Source organism: Mus pahari, chromosome 2 (genome assembly GCF_900095145.1).
Source record: "Mus pahari chromosome 2, PAHARI_EIJ_v1.1, whole genome shotgun sequence".
Classification (NCBI taxonomy): Eukaryota; Metazoa; Chordata; class Mammalia; order Rodentia; family Muridae; genus Mus; species Mus pahari.
The window spans coordinates 65,585,679-65,599,532 of NC_034591.1; the positions used below are offsets into that span (position 1 = coordinate 65,585,679).

The 13,854-nt window shown below is 39.0% G+C and overlaps 1 protein-coding gene across 1 annotated transcript in view; it reads left to right on the forward strand.

The window, feature by feature from the left end:
* Cntnap2 (contactin associated protein like 2) overlaps window positions 1-13,854 on the forward strand; it is a 2,102,194-nt gene that overhangs the window by 1,614,613 nt on the left and 473,727 nt on the right. The window lies entirely within an intron of this gene.

The window sequence follows — 13,854 nt, forward strand, 5'->3', positions numbered from 1 at the left end:
ATCATTGCTATGATAGTTGAAATACCTTAGGTGTTATAGCTTAGTGGGGTTAACAAAAGAAGCTGTGCTTAATCTAAGTCTCAGAAACATGGAATGAATACTATTTTGAATGCTATGGAATTGACAAGTATTGAGCTTCAGAAGAACAGCCAGACAAAGACTCACATAAATAGACCAATAGTTTCAGACTCTTAAACACTAAGACATTACGTTTCATACTTGCAGTATCATCAGTATCATTTTATGGACCAAATTAATCTATGTTTAACTTCTAAAATTTAAATATTAAAAATAAGTACAAAGGAGAAAAAAAGAGAGGGTTTTCCCAGTTCAGAAGTAACTATGGTGCAACCAAGAAGACTGTAGTGGTAAATACCTGCAGATGAAAGGAGTGTAACGTCATGATTCCAGCTAGAGCCCAAGCAACAGCTACAAATCAAAATGTAGGGTCTTAGAAAAACTAAATAGTCTCAATTTCTTGGTGTTAAGAATGGAAAAGGGTAGGGCAGTGATAAGAAAGAACCAGTTTGTGATACTAGCTGCAACTCCCTAAAGAGCCAGTGTGACCTTGTAGGTGTGTTACTGTGGGTGTGGGCTTAAGGTCCTCATCCTAGCTACCTAGAAGTCAGTATTCTCCTAGCAGCCTTCAGATGAAGATGTAAAACTCTCAGATCCTCCTGTACCATCCCTACCTGGATGCTGCCATGATAGATGATAATGGACTGAACCTCTAAACCTGTAAGCCAGCCCCAATTAAATGTTGTCCTTATAAGAGTTGCCTTGGTCATGCATGTCTACAGTAGTAAAACCCTAACTAAGACAATGGGTTAAACTAAGTAATTTGAAACAAGTAGAGTGGTACATACCTGTAACTCATGAATTCTCTGGAGATGCAGACAGGAGGATCCAGAATTCAATTTCATCCTTAGCTACATAGAGATTTTTGAGGCTAACCTGGGCTACAAGAGATCACCAACTCAGAAAAAAAATAACAAATAATTAAATAATGTGGAAAAGATATATAAATTGGTAAACACTGTTAGATTTTGTTTATATTCATGGGTAATTTTTCATGGCCAATATGCCTAGATCAGAGTATTTAAATGTTTGAAAATCCCCAAAGTTAGAGTTAGGGCTAAAGTGGAAACTTTTAGGTTTGTTGGAAAGTCAGTTGTTTCAGATGGTGTTTTGCTGGGGCAGACATATGAAAGGGTGTTTTCCTGAAGCAGACACAAATGAGAGGATGTTTTGTTAAAACAAGCATGTGAAAGGACACGTGATGAGGGATTCTTCACATGTATTGGTTCACCTTACATTGCATTGATGAGCTTTGCTTGTCATGACTCCACAGAGAAAAACACATCCAAAATAACTTCTGGTGGTATGCTGTGGCTTCTTGCTGCTTCTTCAGACTTGAGCTGATTGGCAGTTATGTCAGCTGATACAGACTCATGGGGTTTTTTCCTAAGACAGACTCACATGGTGAGGCAAGACCCATGGGAGGACATGTGACATATGGAGGGAGTATGAATAGGATTCTGGATACTGACCGAGGCTTGCATAGCTAGCAACAGTGCTTTGTTGGTCTTATCCCTTTACTGATCTTCAGTTCCTTGAGAGAGGCACAGCAAAGAACATCTCCTGGCATCTCTGCTGGCCCTGATCACTCCTGCTGACTCATAACAATTCCACTGAGGCCTGGCTGTCTCTGCTAGGTCTTCTCACCACTACTGATTTGTGTTTGCTATTCTTACACTACTGAACTTTACTGCTGGTGTATTTGTGAAGTGTTTGCAAATGGATAGAGCTGTCACCACTGATTCCCATGAACTTGTACTGTTGATTTCCAGACAGTACAGATTGGATTTACTCCAAAGAACAATTTCTGAACAGATTCACTTCTCCCCATGTCCTAATAACCTTTCTTTTCCACTATCTCTGGTGGGTGGTGGGATAGAAGGGAGGTTAAAGCATTTAGGAAACCATATTTAAAGTAGGTTGAGAAAAATCAAAACCAACATAAGGCCTTTGATAAACAATTAGTATTAGGTGAGGTCATTAGGATGGTAAATCCATGGTTGCATTAGTGGTTGTAGAAGAAGAAAATGAAATTCAGAAAAAGGGAAGAGGAAGGATTGGAGAGACAAAAGCCAGCACAAAATGCTCATTCTGTCTTTCCATGTGACATCCTCTGTGTGCCTTGACTCAATAAAGTGGCCTTAAGTAGATAATGACCAGATGCCAGCACAAGGCTTAAAAGCTCTGAGCTAAATAAACCTCTAAATAAGCTATTGAGCCTGTGCAGTCTGTTTGAAGCAATGGTAAACAGATAGATACCGGTGACTTGTTTTCTTCATTAGGGAAAAATTCTAAAATTATGAATTGTCTCTGAAGAATCTTAGTGAGCCTTGACTATAGTTGAAAGGATAAGAAAAATATCTTGACTAGATCCAGGGCAAGGAAAGATGTAGATTTTGAAACCTGTACAACCTTGTATTTTATTGACATTTATGTGGCTAGCTTTCTAAGCAGAAGCCTGTGATTCTTATATTTCTGACTTGTCCAATTGGTTGTATATTAAGTTTGGGAGAGTCCTGCCTGTTGTATGACCTTATTCTTGGGGCAACAATGAATAAACTTTTAATCTGATCAGTCATAAATAATCACTATATAAAATATATAAAAGAACAAGGTAAAAATTTTAAAACAAATCACTACAAAGCAACCAGTGAAACACAAATGAAAAGAGCAAGAGAGGAAGGGGAGTCCAAAAGATCTGAAAGGCAGAACGTTTCCAATGTCAGTAGTATATTTAATTTAAATAAAAATAGATTAAGTTCCTCAATCAAAGGATACAGAATGACTAGATATTTAAAAATAAAAACTACAACAAAAGCAAGTTTATTCTACCTATCAGAGACTCACTTTAGAGATAAGAATATTCACAGCTGAAAATTATGATATGAAAAACTATATTCCACGAAAATGAGAAAAGACTTTAAAAGGCAAAGGGACATTATATATTGATTAAACAGATCAGCTCTCAGAACAATATAGTTAGCAATCATATATGCACCCATCATCAGTGCACCTGCATACACAAACCAAACATCAACAAAACTGCAGGGAAAAATAGACATCCATAACGTACCAGGATATTCCAGGGCTGGGGAGGATGTCTCTCAAGAAAGAATGCCTGGCTAGTATTAGCAAAAGGTCATGTGTTCAATCAGGCAACACACACACACACACACACACACACACACACACACACGCACACAAACACATGCACAAGCACACACACGCTCTCTGTCTCTGTCTCTCTTTGTCTCTCTCTGTCTCTCTCTGTCTCTCTCTCTCTCTCTTTCTCTCTCTCTCTCTCTCTCTCTCTCTCTCTCTCTCACACACACACACACACACACACACACACACAAAGTAGCATGAGATGTTCCATAGCCACATCCAATAGTAGATATTCCATACAAATAGGAAAATAGCAAACTCAATAAGGAAACAAATACACACTGAAAGGGTCTGACACCATAATCAGAATATCTGACTCCTTGGCAGCAGAATATATATCCTTCTCAAAGACACATAGTGCATCCTCCAAGAGGGAACATACTAGGTCACATAGCAAGTCTTGACAAATTTAAGACTGAAATTTGGACTAGTCTCTCCTTTGATCATAGGAGAATGAATATGGATAGTTGAGTGGTACACAGACATGTAAAACTAAATGATATATTCTTCAACAATGAATCTAGAGAGAAGCCAAAATCATAGAATCTTTCAAGTGGACTGTAAAAGAACAGGGCTCAAAGAGCAAACTAGAGTAATAAACACCTTCATTTTTCTTTGATTCTTGTACCATATATTATACCCTAACCACAGTTTCCCCTCCCTCTACTCATACTCATACTCATCCTAGTCCTCTCCTTATCCTTCACTCACCCTCAGAACCATTCCTCCTCCATTTTCCTTGAGAGAGAGAGAGGGAGAGTGGGATGGGGAGGGAGGGAGGGAGAGAGAGAGAGAGAGAGAGAGAGAGAGAGAGAGAGAGAGAGAGAGAGAGAGAGAGAGAGAGAGAGAGAGAGAAAACATATCTCACTCTGAACATATCCACCGAACTTGGCCTAGCAAGTTATAATAAAACTAGGAATAAACCGTCATATCAAAACTAAACAAGGCAACCCAGTGGAAGCAAATGGGTCCTAAGGACAGGTAAAAGACTCAGAAATAACCCTGCCCACTCCCACTGTTGGGAGTCCTACAAGAACACCAAGCAGCTGCTTGTGGACGTTGTACATCGTGGTGCGCACTAGGCTCCGCACCACGATGTACAACGTCCACAAGCAGCCTTTCATCTTAGCTCCAAACTTTGTATGCCCCTGTACAGGGGAATGCCAGGGCCAAGAAGTGGGAGTGGGTGGGTAGGGGAGCAGGGCAGGGGGGAGGGTACAGGGAACTTTTGGGATAGCATTTGAAATATAAGTAAAGAAAATATCTAATTTAAAAAAAAAAACCTTCACTCTAAGAATATCAAGCCTCAAGTAAACAACCACATGTCAAATATATATGCAGTCACTGATACCTTCTTTTCACTTGCCAGTTAGACCTGTGTCATTATAGCCAAGGACTTAGGCATTCTCAGATTTGGGTACCCTCAGGAATCCTAGGCAGTCCCAGGAGGCTATGATGGCCACACTTTGCTACTATAGATACATACAGATATACTGATGCCTTCTGTCCTCTTGTGCTGTATTCAAACTTGCAAGTCCCAGAATTATTATTTAGCTAATGTGTTTTAGAACTGGCTTGAGTAAAAGTTGCAGGTAAGTCCTTGACCATGTATTCTAGAAATCAGTCTGATGGGTGATCTCATGGAGAGCTTCTCATTTCCTCTAAAAGAAACAGCTAAATCTCCCTTGAGAGATACCAAAGCTGTGTTTAATGCCCTGCATTTATTCACATCAGCTCAAAATTGAATTTTCTGCCACCTCTTGGTCAACTGTGAGTCAAAATTTTGTAGCTGAAATTGTTTACAAGATTATATTAAAACAGGACTGGGAGGGGGATGTTCTTTGAAATAGGATTTAAGGTTACAGATTGAATCGTGCTTCATATTTTTAGTGACTTTTTGAAGTATTATAAATGCCCAGTGAGTTCTCTATTCAATGTTTTGCCCTTAAATTCTGGTCATAGAATATACAAGTAAAATCTGAGCTTCATTTTAGAATAATATTCTTTCATTTAATACAGTAGAAAAATATTAAGTGTATTACTTTTGTTCAAAACACTCCAAATCCCATCTATGCAAAGCATGTTTTCTTCCCTCACTTCGTTATTTTCTCTTCAGAATGTAAATGTGTAGAATCATATACACACTGCAGCATGCAGACTGCCAGGCTATTTGAGGGGTTGTAGAATGCCCCTCACTTTCTTCTCAGTCTTCACTTGGCTTCATAAAATTCATCTTTTAACTTCCGACTTTCATGAAAAACTAAATCAAGGTATGGTTATTGAGAGAATAAGAACCAAATTCTAAAGAATATTAAATAAATAGATTTTTCTTATGTTCTTTATATCATTGAAAAATATAGTTGCAATAACATTGTCAAACATAAGGACTCATTTTAGCATAGTAGGAAAATTCTTTTCTTTCCTTCTTTTTTTTTAGAACCAAACATAAAAAGATGTGATTTTATATCATTGATCTATATATACAAGTCCATCTTCTTTTCTGTGGTTGTGTATGCGTGCTACATTATTTTCCCAAGTTTATTAGAGACAAGTGGATTTTTCCCTGTTATCCAAGTTAAAAACATAATTCTAGGAGGTTGGTGTTCATCTGAAGATGAAGAGACAGATTATAGTGTGGATAAAATACAAGTAAGGTGGATCCTTTGTATTCAGTACTTTGGGATAGGAATGTAAAATAGAAACAACCGTTTCAATGTGGGATGATAAAAGATGCTGTTGAGACAGGCTCTGGAGTTGGTTTTGCTTCATTCAACTGTGAAATGATTACACGCATTCATTTATCTCTCCCCTTCCTCATTTGGAGGGGATAATAAACATATGTGCTTCTCTTTTCCTTCTACTTTATTCAATTCTATCTCCTTGGAACAAAATAGAAACAATTCTACATTCCCAATCATCCGGGAAACCAGCATGGATCTCTTAAATCAAGCATGCCTGACACATAACAATTTAGGGACACAAAACAAGTGTCATAGACGTGACTCCTTGCCACCCCTCACTCTTGGTCTGTTACTTGCTCTTACCAGTCTCTGTGCACTGAGGAAAGTTAGAATACTGATCTAATACTGACCAGCTTCTGAATCTCAGAACCCGCTGTGTTTAGGACCCTTCTGTTCAGTCAATCCCCATGCCACTTTTCCTTTCTCACAATTATCTTTAAATTGCTTTTCTCAACTTTGCGTTTATATATAATCACCTGTCATAACAAATTCTAGAAAGAGTATCTGCCTAGGATTTGCCTAATGTGAGCAATATTCACTCAAATGCCAGGTAGTGGCCCAAATGTATATGTGGCCCAGATCATCTGATTAAGGGGTACTATCAGCAGAAGAGGATATCTTACAAAGAAATTGCCCCATGAACCTATACACTATCATTTTGGTCCTTTAGTCCTGCCTCTTGGTGCCCCTTTCTGGAATGGATATATCCCAATTCTCTGAATATTAAAAAACAGCTTCAGACTTAACCCCTAAGCCTCGCTGAGGTGTGTCTTAGTTTGGATTTTACTGCTGTGAACAGATACTATGACCAAGGCAACTCTTATAAAAAATAACATTTAATTGGGGCTGGCTTACAGGTTCAGAGGTTCAGACCATTATCATCAAGGCAGGAGCATGGTAGCATCCAGGCAGGCATGATGCAGGCAGAGCTGAGAGTTCTACATCTTCATCTGAAGGCTGCTAGTGGAAGACTGGCTTTCAGGTACCCAGGACTAGGATGTAAAAGCCCACACCCACAGTGACACACCTACTCCAACAAGGTCATACCTCCAAATAGTGCCACTCCCTGGGCCAAGCATATTCAAATCATGATGACAAAGTATTAATGCCTGCCTAGATTGTGCTTCTGTGCCCGGGATTTAGAGATTGATATTTCAAGCATGATCCTCTAAACAAGAACTTAGATTATAGTGTCTTGCTGCCCTTTAAAATCATACTGGATGATAGTGACAATAAAAGCAGTTAACAAGCACCTGTAGTTCATATAGTACCCCAAATCCTAATTGTGGTTAATAGTACAGGCAATCCTCAAAGCAAGGTCATTTGCATTTCTCAGGCAAGGGAGGGGAGTCACAGAGGAGCAGGTCCTTTTCCATTCCTCTTATAGCTCTAAATTGGCAGCTAGGTTGTGTCCCCATATCTGACACAAGATAACACATTTAAACTAGAGATGGGAACTGTGAGCTGTCATCTTTGGTTTATATTCTTGCATCAAAAATCATTTTCTGAAATTAGTATCAACTGTCAACACTCACAAAAATATGGTTATGAGCCAAGTATCCTCACCAAATACTAAGGCTTCCTCTATCCTTATCTGTAGTATTTATAGCTTGTAGTATTAGAATCAGTTATTCAAGTTCATTTCTAAACAGTATAAAAAGTAAGCATTGGTGTACCATAGTGGAAACATAAGATATCAATGCAGAAAGAAAAATAAGTGATGTTGTAAGTTTAACTTCCTCTTTCCCAGAGAAGAACAAGCCCAGCTGGTACCTGGGATTCCTACAGTGCCTCTATACACAAATGAAACACTTTAAACTCAAGTCAATGATTTTACAATCACCCTGAAAACTCCCTCCAACCCTTCAAGGTTCATATACAGCCCTTGTCAACCCCAAATAAAGTATACGAATGCAAGTCCACCCCAAGATTCTCTAAGAGAACTGTTTCATTAAAAATCCCAGACAAACACCCTCACACACAAACACTAACAATCTGGACTGGGATCCTACAGACCCCACTGGTCCAGGCCTCTTCTAGCCTGGACCAATATCCTTCCAGCCTGGTGTGCGGCAGTGCCTGGACATTCTAAGGAAGGAAATGGAGGACTAAACCACACCCTAACAAGCAGGAGGACTAGAATTTTGACCCTTAGAACTGTTGTAAATATTGATAGACTTGGTGGCTGGCATGTAATTCTAGCCTTGGAAATGAGAGACAGGGAGCCCCAGAGCAGGTTGGCTAGCAAGACCAGTCCTATTGATGAACCTAAAGTTTGATTAAGATACCTTGCCTCAAGTAATTAAATGGCAGGACAATGGGAAATGATTGTCAGCATCAGCCTCAGGCCTCCACGTGCACTGACATACATGTCCATGTGCATAGCCACTCACATGCACAGCATACATAGATATACATGTATACTACATACATATATACACACATATACACACAAACATATGGGGAGAGGGAGTGGAACAAGAGAAAAATTATTTCTATCCAGATAAATCCAGAGCACCTCAATTCAAAACAGAAACCCAATTATATTTTACATGAATCTTTAAAAGTACCAAAGCAAAATGCAGTAAAACCTTTGGACATATGAGGAGCAAGCCATCAAGGGCATATTCATAAACTTGACCCTATAAAAATTTAAATACAAACATCACATCAAAGATACCATAATAGGCAAAGTTAAAGCATGAATAATAGGTTAGAAAAGGATAATTAAATGACAAAAGATCATTATCCAGGCTATTATAGCAAATTCACAAAGATGACAAAACAAAAGAGGGGAACGCTCAAAATGTGAGTTAGAAATGGGTCAGAATGGTCAGGTTTAAGATGCTTAGAGGAATATTTTCATTCCATGACCATGTATGTGTTCCCACAATCACGCTGTTTTTACTACGTGTCTTCCTGCTTCTAGTCCTCCTGGAGTTCCTGTGGGAATGAGTTCCTAGAGATAACTGAGTTGATTAATCTGTATCATATTCATGTGAAAACAATCGCATTCTTGCAGCCATCAGGTTTATAGCAGTGGGAGTTGAGCACATGTGTGTGACCAGCGGCTTCCTGTCAAAACAAAGATAACCTCAGAGTGGGAAGGGGATGGTAACCTCAACAACAGACTTCAGCCTGTGAGTATGGCTGGTTGTAATTCAAAAGTGAAGGTCATGTATATTAAGTACAGCAGAGTATTGATTTCAAGATTAGACTAAATTGTCACAATTTATAAAGGGTGCATATTCCTTTAAAAACAAAAGTGGATTTTGTGTGATACCAACCCCAAGACCCTTCACTTTGCACTGAGCACTAATAGCCGGAAGCTGCTACCTTCCTGTGGTTTCCTACTGGAGAGTGCTGTCTTCCGCAAGACCTGCCACATCCTACCCAACTAGATACAGGTTGAAAGTCAGTCTCATCATTCAATCCTTCTGGAAACAAGATATCTATATATCTATATATCTATATATCCCAAGTTTAGTCACAGCTTTAATTATTCTTTCTATATTAGATTTCACACTTCTCACTCCCAGGTCTCTAGCTCAGGTGAGTTGACTCTTGATGGTCATTTCCCAAGCACATGGACTGTTCTCCACACCCTGTCACGTGAAGCATAAGGCATTGTCAATTAACTGTGAAGGATTAGCAAAAAATATAAACAAGTAACTATATGTGTATGAAGGACCAAAAGAAAAGAAAGAGTGTTGTGAGTAGCATATTTATATTTAACTAAGAAGCTAAATATTCTGTCTACAAAGTAAAAAGAAAAAAGTCAGGTAATCTAGCTGAATCTCTTAGCAGCTATCCATATGTAGTAATCCATGGTAATAGGTCTATGGATCAATCACAGAAATTCAAAAACGAACAAGAAAAGTGTAAATGCATTGTCATTAATAATGAAAAAGACTAAATATCATTGTTTACTGAGTAAAAGTAAAAGCAGGTGTTCATTCCTGATTCCACCAATACACTTGTGGAAAAAAAAAAAAAAACTAAATACATACACAATGCAAAGATTTTCTTTCCATTCCATTTGAGTCTGAAAGTTATTTAATTTGAACCAAGTTGCCCTCAGTGTCCTTAAGAGCTAAAAATTTTGTTATTTACTTCAATTTCTTCAAGATAAAAAAGATTAGAGGCTAAAAGTTACTTTAGAGGTGAGTTAACAATCAAAGATACCAATAACATATATAAAGGTATGCTTGTACGTTTGCGTGTGCATATGTACGCTGTGTGTTGTCTATCTAGGCCTTATCACCTCAGGGGGGGGGGACAAAAACTGATGTTCACAGTGTAATATATTCATCCAACGTGATTAGCTTTGGTTTCTAAACATAAGATAAAACTTTTTAGAAAAAGCTATCAAACACATTCTCATGGCATTGAGCTATAAGTACCAACAATGGTTTCAGATACAATATTTGAAGCAACCAGTATAATAAGAGTATATAAATTATCTTGTACTTTTTATCTTCAAAGAGTCATTGTATCATTGTTGGAATGGATTATTAACCATTTATTAGCTGGTATTAGTACCCTGGCATGGAGGTACATGTATACGTTGTGATGTGGTCTCCCATCCATGCCTGGTCCAGCACTCTGAGAAGTTAGAATGTGAGGAACTGAAGGAAAGGCTCAAAGCATATCCCAAGGCAATGCTATGCCTAAGAGAATTTGAGCAACATATTTTAGTGAGGCATCTCACAAGTGAAACTGATACCCTGGAAGAGCATGCATTTGCAGAAGCCATGACGTCTTTTTTTTTTTTTTAAATTATTAGATATTTTCTTTATTTATATTTCAAATGTTATCCTCTTTCCTAGTTTCCCCTCTGAAAATCCCCTATCTCCTCCCTCCCTCACCCTGCTCCCCAACCCACCCACTCCCATTCCTGGTCCTGGCATTCCCCTATACTGGAGCATAGAGCCTTCATAGGACCAAAGGCCTCTCCTCCCATTAATGATCTACTAGGCCATCCTCTGCTACATATATAGCTAGAGCCGCAAGTACCACCATGTATTTCCTTTCATTGGTGGTATAGTTCCAAGGAGCTCTGGGGGTACTGGATAGTTCATATTGATGTTCCTCCTGTGGGGCTTCAGTCCCTTCAGCTCCCTGGGTATTTCTCTGGCTCCTTCACTGGGGATCTTGTATTCCATCCAAAGGATGACTGTGAGCATCCACTTCTGTATTTGCCAGGCACTAGCAGAGCCTCACAGGAGACAACAATATCAGGCTCCTGTCAGCAGGCTCTTGTTGGCATCTGCGTAGTGACTGGGTTTGGTGGTTGTGTATGGGGTGGATCCCCAAGTGGGGCAGTCTCTGGATGGTCATTCCTTCAGGCTCTGCTCTGAACTTTGTCTCTGAAATTCCTTCCATGGGTATTTTGTTCCCATTCTAAGGGGGAATGAAGTATCCATACTTTAGTCTTCCTTCTTCTTGAGTTTCATGTGTTTTGCAAATTGTATTTGGGTATACTAAGTTTTTGGGCTAACAGTGAGTGCATATCATGTGTGTTCTTCTCTGATTGGGTTACCTCACTCAGGATGATACCCTCCAGATCCATCCATTTGCCTAAGAATTTCATAAATTCATTGTCTTTAATAACTGAGTAGTACTCCATTTTATAAATGTACCACAATTTCTGAATCCATTCTTCTGTTGAAGAACATCTGTGTTCTTTCCAGCTTCTGGCTATTATAAATAAGGCTGCTATGAACATAGTGGAACATGTGTCCTTATTACCAGTTGGAACATCTTCTGGGTATATGCCCAGGAGAGGTATTGCTGGATCTTCTGGTAGTACTATGTCCAATTTTCTGAAGAACCGCCAGATGATTTCCAGAGTGGTTGTATAAGCTTGCAATCCCACCAGCAATGGAGTGTTCCTTTTTCCACATCCTCGCCAGCATCTGCTGTCACCTGACTTTTTGATCTTAGCCATTCTAACTGGTGTGTGGTGGAATCTCAGGGTTGTTCAGATTTGCATTTCCCTGATGATTAAGGATGTTGAACATTTTTTCAGGTGCTTCTCAGATATTAGATATTCCTCAGTTGAGAATTCTTGATTTAGCTCTGTTTCCCCTCCTTTTTTGTTTGTTTGTTTGTTTGTTTGTTTGTTTTTTGAGACAGGGTTTCTCTGTATAGCCCTGGCTGTCCTGGAACTCACTTTTGTAGACAAGGCTGGCCTCGAACTCAGAACTCAGAAATCCACCTGCCTCTGCCTCCCGAGTGCTAGGATTAAAGGCGTGTATCCCATTTTTTAATAGGGTTATTTGATTTTCTGGAGTCCAGCTTCTTGAGTTCTTTGTATGCATTGGATATTATTAGTCCCCTATCAAATTTAGGATTGGTAAATATTCTTTCCCAATCTATTGGTGGCCTTTTTGTCTTATTGACAGTGTCTTTTGCCTTACAGAAGTTTTGCAATTTTATGAGGTCCCATTTGTCAATTCTCAATCTTACAGCACAAGTCATTGCTGTTCTGTTTAGGAATTTTTCCCTGTGTCCATATCTTCGAGGCTTTTTCCACTTTCTCCTCTATAAGTTTCAGTGTCTCTGGTTTTATGTGGAGTTCTTTGATCCACTTAGACTTGAACTTTGTACAAGGAGATAAGAATGGATCAATTTGCATTCTTCTACATGATAACCACTAGTTGTGCCAGCACCATTTGTTGAAAATGCTGTCTTTTTTCCACTGGATGGTTTTAGTTCCCTTGTCAAAGATCAAGTGACTATAGGTGTGTGGATTCATTCCTGGGTCTTCAATTCTATTCCATTGTTCTACCTGTCTGTCGCTGTACCAGTACCATGCAGTTTTTATCACAATTGCTCTGTAGTATAGATTGAGGTCAGACATGGTGATTCCACCAGAGGTTCTTTATTGTTGAGAAGAGTTTTTGCTATCCTAGGTTTTTTGTTTTTCCAGATGAATTTGCAAATTGCCCTTTCTAACTCGGTGAAGAAGTGATTTGGAATTTTAATGGGGATTGCATTAAATCTGTAGGTTGCTTTTGGCAAGATAGCCATTTTTACTATATTAATATTGCCAATCCATGAGCATGGGAGATCTTTCCATCTTCTGAGATCTTCTTCCATTTCTTTCTTCAGAGACTTGAAGTTCTTATCATACAGATCTTTCACTTCCTTAGTTAGAGTTACACCAAGGTATTTTATATTATTTGTGACAATTGTGAAAGGTGTTGTTTCTCTAATTTCTTTCTCAGCCTGTTTAACCTTTGTGTAGAGAAAGGCCACTGATTTGTATGAGTTAATTTTATATCCAGCCACTGCACTGAAGCTGTTATCAGGTTTAGTAGTTCTATGGTAGAATTTTTAGAGTCACTGTACTGGCTAATTTTGTGTCATCTTGACACAGGCTAGAGTTATCACAGAGAAAGGAGCTTCAGTTGGGGAAGTGCCTCCATGAGATCCAGCTGAAAGGCATTTTCTCAACTAGTGATCAAGGGTGGAGGTCCCCTTGTGGGTGGTGCCATCTCTGGGCTGATAGTCTCGGTTCTATAAGAGAGCAGACTGAGCAAGCCAGGGGAAGCAAGCCAGTAAAGAACATCCCTCCATGGCCTCTACATCAGCTCCTGCTTCCTGACCTGCTTTAGTTCCAGTCCTGACTTCCTTGGTGATGAAGAGCAGTATGGAAATATAAGCTGAATAAACCCTTTCCTCCCCAACTTGTTTCTTGGTCATGACGTTTTGTACAGGAATAGAAACCCTGACTAAGACAGTCACTTATATATAGTATCATATCGTCTCCAAATAGTGATATTTTGACTTCTTTCTTTCCCTGACCTCCTTTTGTTATCTAATTGCTCTGGCTAGGACTTCAAGTATTATATTGAATAGGTAG